Raw genomic sequence first — 7752 nt, forward strand, 5'->3', positions numbered from 1 at the left:
CAAATGGCGTGGGTCTTCTTTTCTGCTCTCCTCCTCGTCCTCGTCTCTGTCCTCTTCATCTTTTCATCAAGATGGACCATGTAATGAGGGAAAACTTTGGTCATTGTAGAATGGTCAAAGGTGTGCTGCCTTAATGAATGGAAGAAACACAAGAAGGGTTGTCCCTCGTTCCTCTTCGCCTCGCTGCAAAAAAAAAAAAAAAAGCCACAGGATGCCTCCTGAAGAAGGCCTCCTCCATCCATTGCCGTCTCATCTCTTGTTAAAGGGGCATAAAGCGAAGGCAGAGGGGAAAAGTAATTTTCTTCTCCTGTCTATCCATTCTTTTGGTGGGTTTCTTCTACTTTTTGCTGTGTACTTTCATAAAGCTTATAATTACCTTGGTGAGAGCTCCTCAAGTGAGAACGAATGGGATCTTTGTACCTCTCTCTCTTCAGCCCTCTCCTGTTTCTGGGAAAAAGGAAGTCATATTAACATTTGGTCTTCCCCCTTTACAGATGCAGAGAGAAAGCCAGATGTGTCTCCTCTAAAAAAAAAAAAGAAAAGAAAAGAAAAAGAAAAAAGAAACCCTTTCAACAACTTAATTTTGCAGACATATTTTTTGGAATCACTGAACAGGACTGAAGCATAATACAACTGCAGGGAGTTAACAAATGTGTCTGTATGCTAATCAGGTTGTTATGTTTACATCTGATGTGTTTCTGTGCTGCACCACGACACCAGCGCCTTTATTTTTTAAATGTGCATCACATTAAGAGACATAGAAAATGTCAACAGCAGCAGAGATGAGTGGTTCACGGTCTCTCCTACATCCATCCAAACCCTTCCTCTGCTCACCTGCCCCTCCCTCGATCCCTCTGACCTCCATCCCCAACTCTTCTGGCTGATTACTCCTAATGTAATTTTAATTAAAAACTGTGGTGTCAAAGGGTTTAGCCTGCCTGAGAAGCGGGTGCAGATTGTGGCACAGTGGCGGACCCCTTCACTTGCTTGAGAGGAAATGCATCCTGACATCGCTCGGGTGGTGCCAACCAGACGAGAGCCAGGGTAAGCACAGAGGCTTTCTGCACCTTTTAAATATGCTATAGCTTTATTCTAGCTAGGTAGGTGAAAAGTCCAGAAATATTGGTTGTTTTCCTTTGTTACTTCTCCTATTGTTAGATTTGGGTTGCATGATTTCTATTTTTTTTTACCTAGGTGTCTGGTGATTTAGTTTTACAATATGCCATTATCAGTGGAGCCAATTCTCCTCCTTCTTTTCCTCTTACATATATCTGGTGTTGATAAAAGGTGTGAAACACACGAAGACACTTATTACAATGTAAAAATGTTTGATTTCTGGAATAAAGTCAGTGGAAGCTCATTTCTGCCTTTAATCACAGATAAATCAACAACCAGCAATAAAGGAAGGTGAAGTCATCAAGCTGCATCTTAGTCTGATGTCATGATGCACGTAGTTGACATTGACAATAATTGCCAGAGCCAAATGTCACAGGGGTGACCTGCCGAAGGTGCCCCACAGCAGGATTCAACAGCAGAGGTCTGCCTGTGGGTTTGTAATCCCCTCACCCGAGCCGTTGGATTATCTGCTCTCCGTCGACCCTGAAGAGGCTCCCCACGGCTCGGGCTTAAACACTCTCTAAAATCTCATCTCCACACCCCATCTGCCGGCTGAGCGATGTCTTGGAAGTCGCAAATACGAAGGAGTGGGGAAGGAGGCAGACTCTGAACACTCCTCCTTCTCGCTGGGGCTCTGACCCAGAGAGAAGAGGAGACTTCAGCAAAATGCATGCTAATTTTGCATCAGAAACATTTTTAAGAATCAGTTTTTGTATTTAATGTGTATATTTCCCACTGTAGCACAATTTAAAATCAGTCCTAGTATTTGTTGAAATAAAGACTAAATCTTCCTTGTTGCAACACATTAACCTTACCTTTTGTGAGTGGATTCTTTATCAACAAAGATGCATAAATACAATACGTAAATTAGTAATTGTTTCTGAGAGACTCAGAAGTGGGAGAGGTGTCAGTGTCAGTGACCCTTTAACATTCTCTGACAGGGGCCTTGTTTTGTGGCCGTCGGTGGACAGTTGGAGGAGCTGGTGGTTGGCCCTGAGCAGTGAGGCATGTAGTAAGAGGGTTTAACTTTGCTAACCTCCTTCTGCCAGGTTCATGGGGCCCTGCTGCTTGGGTAATATTGGATCAGTGTTGGGAGCCCGTGCCGCTGCCATAACAGCCAGCATGCTGCCCGGGGTAGTGAGCACTTTCCACTAGAGAGCCAACTGGACTTGGTCAGGGCTTAGTTTCTTTCTGTCTTATCCTCCATATTCTTGATATTCCCCAAACAAAGATTTTATGCGATTTTGTCTTCATCTTTTACAGTGTTTCATAGATTTTGGCATTGTTTTAAAGGCACGTTAAGTGAGATTCGTAGCTTTTACATAAAATCACAGTAACACAGTTATCAGTTAGTCACTGGGGATATAAATGCTTCCCATGGTGTCAGGAATTTCATCCTGAAAGCAAAATACCCAGTCTGTTTCAAGCAACACATCATTATTTTTTGAGTAACTGATCTTGAGAATGTGGAGCAGTAGGAAGAAAAACATTCTGATGAAAGGGGGAAGCAAGGACGGTGTTGCACAGTAAGCTCGGAAGTGAATTAAAAAGTCAAAGTACCTGGATATTTTATGGTTCTACTAGTTTTGTATGTTATTATTTGTTTTCTTGGTTTTATGTTTTACAACTTAGAAGATGCTCTCTTTTTCTGACATTGTGGTCAAAGAGGATGTAAGGGGAAAACCTTTATTTGATTAAAGATTGAGACAAATCATCATAGAAAAAAGACCACGCAAGCTGAAATTTACACTATAAATTCAATATACATAGTTACTGAAAGTGACAGTATACATAGAGAAGATATAGATAATTTTATGTTTTCATAATAATAATAATAATGAACTATTTCAAGAGCAGAGCACTAACATTAAAGTTTTAAAAAGCAACAATGACATTTTGGGAAAGAGAAAATGGCAATAAAACATTTTGAAACCTTTTTAAACTGAGATATTGATGGACTTGTTCTGACATTAAGTGAAAGCTTGTTTGAACAAACTGCAAGCAGACAATTTTTGTATCATTGAGGCAGATGATAAATGACCCGCACTAGTCCAGGAGAGAAAAAAAAATGGTGAGGATAAGTTGTAGTGAGTTGGAGCTGTCTTTTGGGGGAGCACTAGTTTAAGGCCCTAGTTTTAGCAATATTTTTCTAAATTGTAAATAGCGAGATTGAGTGTTAATATAGTTGTTGAAGCTGAGGTATTGATAAAAAAAAATCCCCAAGTTTCTAATTGAGATCCTTGTGTTGACTATATGTGGTCCAAGGTGGGAAGTGATAATGTTAGTTTAATCTTTGTCCAGTTGTGGGATATTAGAAGCCATCCAGTCCATTTAGAATGCAGAGAATAGTTTAAGACACATTTCATGACAAGTTGAAAAACAATCTAAGTAGCAAAGAAGTACAATAACAAAAGACATAAAAAATAGATTAAAATGTATAAATGAACAGGCAAATAAATGAAAACAATAATTTAAAAAATAATAAATCTATTAACAGCCAGACTACAATAGGCAGGTGTTGAGTTTCCGTTTTCTAAAATATTAACATTCTCTGCTTCCATTCTGGAAGAAACATGGACCATATTTACAAAAGGATACATCACTGTTTGTTTTTACTCTGACTTTGGGTATAGTTAAAATGTTTTATAGGATAAAAGCAAATTCAAGAAATATGTAGGGCCAAGACCATTAGTAGCTTTCTAAACACATTAAAGCTTATTAAAACCAATTCCTGAGTAGACAGATAGCCCGTGCTGAGACTTTAAAACCAATGATGATGTTTCCAAAACTTCTAGCCTTCGTAAACGTGTTTGAAGCGGTTATAGTTGAGACATTGTTTTTCTTGAGGAGAGCAAAGAGCAGAACATAAGTTCTCAGTACTGTAGATCACAAAAAAACAACAACAATGCATGCAGTCATGTCTTTGTAGTTGCTTGAGCGAGAAATGGTTGCATTCCTAGCAATGCTTCTATTATGTGGATCAAAAGATGTCTCTGAGTTTTTTTTATTTGCTGACATGGATTTAATGCCAGTGCTTGAAGTTTCCATTTGGGCTTCTCTCTCACAGCTTCAGTACCAATGATAAAGATCAATTTACTCCAGACTGTGCTGTAATAAAGAAACTCCATCTATAACTTGATATCTAAAAGTAGCAAAAAAAAAAGGGCACCAATTGGCCCTAGACCATCAAAAACATGGACACGCATAGATGTGTGTCATCAGCATAGAAACTGATATGCCTTCCGATTCTGCCATTATTTACAGGTTAAAAAGTACAGGACCTAAAATTGAACTCTGAGAAACACCATCACTTATTGTACAGCTTTTAGATCAGCATTTATCCATGTTTACAAATAACAATCTCAAGTATATCACAAGATTTTACCCACATTTGTTTCACTTCCAACCACAGTGCCATTACAGACAACATACCTTTGAGAAATGTACTTACCACACACACTGTGCATAAAATTTGATTCATTAATACCATATGGAAAATCTAATGGCTTTAATTAGTTTATGCAACTTGGTTGACAAATTTAGAACTATGTACTCATTTGCATTTCTTTTTCTTTGCATTCCTGAAGAACTGAAACAAAATTAATATCGGTCTTTTAAAGCTCTTCCAAAACATTCCAAAAATACCATGAATTCAGATTTTGTTTTTAAGCAAAAAAAGCAGATTTTCATTTTGTTTGTATCAAACCTGCTCATCACTAGGAGCTACTTTTAGGCGTTTACTCTCAATTACTCGATAAATCAATAAAATATGACTTCACATGTTTTTGCAACAAGACACCACTCACTGTGCCAGAGACCAGTTGAGCGGTTACATTAGCTTTTTTTTACTTTTTTATTTGCATGATGAAACATTTCAAATAAACCTCATGCGTTGTCAGGTACTCAAGCGATATTAAAATATCGTTTTTATCAGATTTGGTTCAGTGGTTGTGTAATCATTCGTATGAGTTCCATTTGGCCCTGTTGTGGAAATTTGGCGAGTGCTGCATTTTGGAGAGATCTGCTGATATTAAAATCTGCAGATGCCCACCTGGTATCGGGAGGGATGGAAACAGAAGAGTGTGCTGTCTGGGCTTGGAGATGTGTGTATCCATCTGTCTATGTGTCTAAGTCTAGAGTAAACACAAAAACATAAGCGGCACTTACAGGTGATGGCCTGCGGTGTCTGTTAAAGAAGTCTGTCTTTTTCAGCTTGTAGAAATCATAGTTTTGTTCTTTCTGGCCTTTGATTTGCAGATGAAAAGAATGAGAGGAAAGAGGCATCTTTAGCTTTATAAGGTCAGAGAGCCGTGTGAACTTCAGGCAGACAGGCAGAGATTCAATATATCCCCACTGGTGGTGATGCTGTGTGGGTGAGTGTGAGTTGTCGAGGCGCTTCGGGTGTGTGTGTGTGGTTTAAATGTGGAGGTGGATAGCTTACACCTGTTTCTTACTGTAGTCAATAGTCTAAACTATATGTGCGAACACTGTCTTTTGCTTCAAGGTGTGAATGTGTGTCTGCAAGTGTGTACCTGTCTCTTTGATTGAACAGGTGGAGCCTCTTTGCATGGGATCTAGACAGCCGGTCCGCCACACAGCTGACTGTGGTCAGGCTCACAGTGCTCAACATGCAGTCTGTGGTTCAGGCTCAGGTACACTGTGGTCGCACTTTCATGCGCACTTTTTTTTAACCAATTTACCCTTATTTTTCTAAGTTAGTTTAGTTTTTAAGAAAAAGTTTATCGTTTTGATGGAAAACACTGAACAGTACATATATTTTATTACTGGACACTGCTTCTTTTTAAAATGTCTTTTAGACGTCTGTACATTGAGAGCTTGTGTCTCAAGTGTGTTTTGATATGTGTTGCATTTGATTGTTGGAGTCAAAGGAGAATTTCTGTCACCATTTGGGGCAGACAATAAAGTTTATCCATTCTATTCTATAAACCTGTTACAATTTAAATAGCTATCATAAAAAAACACTAGTGTTCTGTTAAAGCATTCATTAATGAAATCCTGCAAATCTGAAGGTACTAAAAGAAAGTTAAATTTGTCTGTAATGCTCTGTAGCCTCCTTTTTAACTTTTTTTTTTTTTTTTTTTTTTTTTACAGCTTACAGCCTGCTGTACATATGGGCGTAACATAAAAAAACTGTGACATTTTGCTCCAGTGATCTCCTCTGCTATTTCATAATAACTTTTATCTGCCATAACAGGAAAAGCACATATGTTACCAATAACATTATGTTCTTTTCAGACCTTGAAACTGAAGTAAAAAGTCGCCTAGTGAGTAGGCACACAACAAACAACAACATTTCAGCATATTAAGCAGTCTGTACAAACACATGCAAACTTACAGGTTGAAATATTTTCACAGTTGAATCTAAAGCTCTTGGATACAGTCTCCACAAAAAGTACAGATTTGAAGTTTTACATGGGTTAGGGTTACATGTATTTTTTGCAGGAATATTGCATTTTGTTATGTTCAGGGAGTTATGTGCTTTTGGAGGAGTTACATGCAGGGACTACTATTGTTCTGGCAGAACCTTTTTTGTGGTGACGTTCCTTTGCAGCCATTGTTTCCATACAGATGCATTTTAACATGCAACTGTATGGGACAATGATTTAGCATATTGTCTCTGGAATCATAGTTATTCTTTTTAATATATGCAGAATCTGTTTGTGCATGTTTTTTTTTTAGGTTTTGCTGTAGATTTATCTGAAGCTTGAAGCTTAAATACTGCAGGGGCTTTGAAGAAATCTGGAAAGAAATGGTTTAAACTCCAAGACTGACCCAGAACCTGCATGAAAAAGAAAGAAACAAAAAGCTGGGTAGACGTACTGTGATGTCTCAACATGGTGGGTGCCCTGAGCAGAATAAGGGACATTTTTCACACAAATGTCTGTACATTGTAAATTGTAATGATTTTTATCAACAATGGAAAAGCAAACTAATTTAATCAATTGAGGATTATATCAAAAAAGGTAATTACACTGTATACGAGCTCTTATGCTTTACCTCTACACGTTATTGTTGCTGCAAAAGCAAACAGTGAAAGTGAGTGGCTCTGTTTGCCCTATAATAACCTGTCATGCAGAAAAAAAAGACAAAGGAAGAGACATTATGCCACCCTAATGTGAGAAGTAATCTCTGCCTGGTCGCATCTGTAAATTGTCTGACTATAGCACTTGTCAGATGACTGATTTAGGCATTAATACTTTAAATTAAAATAAGCAACCAAAACAAACAAACAAAAAAAACCCCAACAACCACAAAACAAACAAAAACCCCGAAATCCCTCTCTTGCATAAAAATGGAACAAGAATAACAATAACAACAATAATATGTAATAATATAATAAAAATTGTAATCTTGATCATAATTGTTATTGCTTTTAATAAATTATTTTAATATATATTTTTAAATGAATCTGTCTTGCCTGACAGAAGATAATAGCAAGAAGAAGAACTTAGGTTTATTGCTATTATTATTATTATTATTATTATTATTAGTAGTAGTAGTAGTAGTAGTGGCAGTAGCAGTAGCAGTGGCAGTAACAGTAGAAGCGTCATTTTGGCAGGTTAACTCATACATACAGCTGAGGTTGAGGCCGTGAGGGACTCTGGGATTTGTAGT

General features: G+C 37.8%; 1 long non-coding RNA gene across 1 annotated transcript; it reads left to right on the forward strand.

The window, feature by feature from the left end:
- The first annotated feature begins 820 nt into the window (after positions 1-820).
- LOC127536527 (uncharacterized) lies at positions 821-1921 on the forward strand. The gene is made up of 2 exons (XR_007945553.1): positions 821-1044; positions 1380-1921. It is a non-coding gene; the product is annotated as an uncharacterized LOC127536527 (long non-coding RNA).
- Positions 1922-7752: the final 5831 nt, after the last annotated feature.

This window comes from Acanthochromis polyacanthus, chromosome 12, assembly GCF_021347895.1.
Source record: "Acanthochromis polyacanthus isolate Apoly-LR-REF ecotype Palm Island chromosome 12, KAUST_Apoly_ChrSc, whole genome shotgun sequence".
Classification (NCBI taxonomy): domain Eukaryota; kingdom Metazoa; phylum Chordata; class Actinopteri; family Pomacentridae; genus Acanthochromis; species Acanthochromis polyacanthus.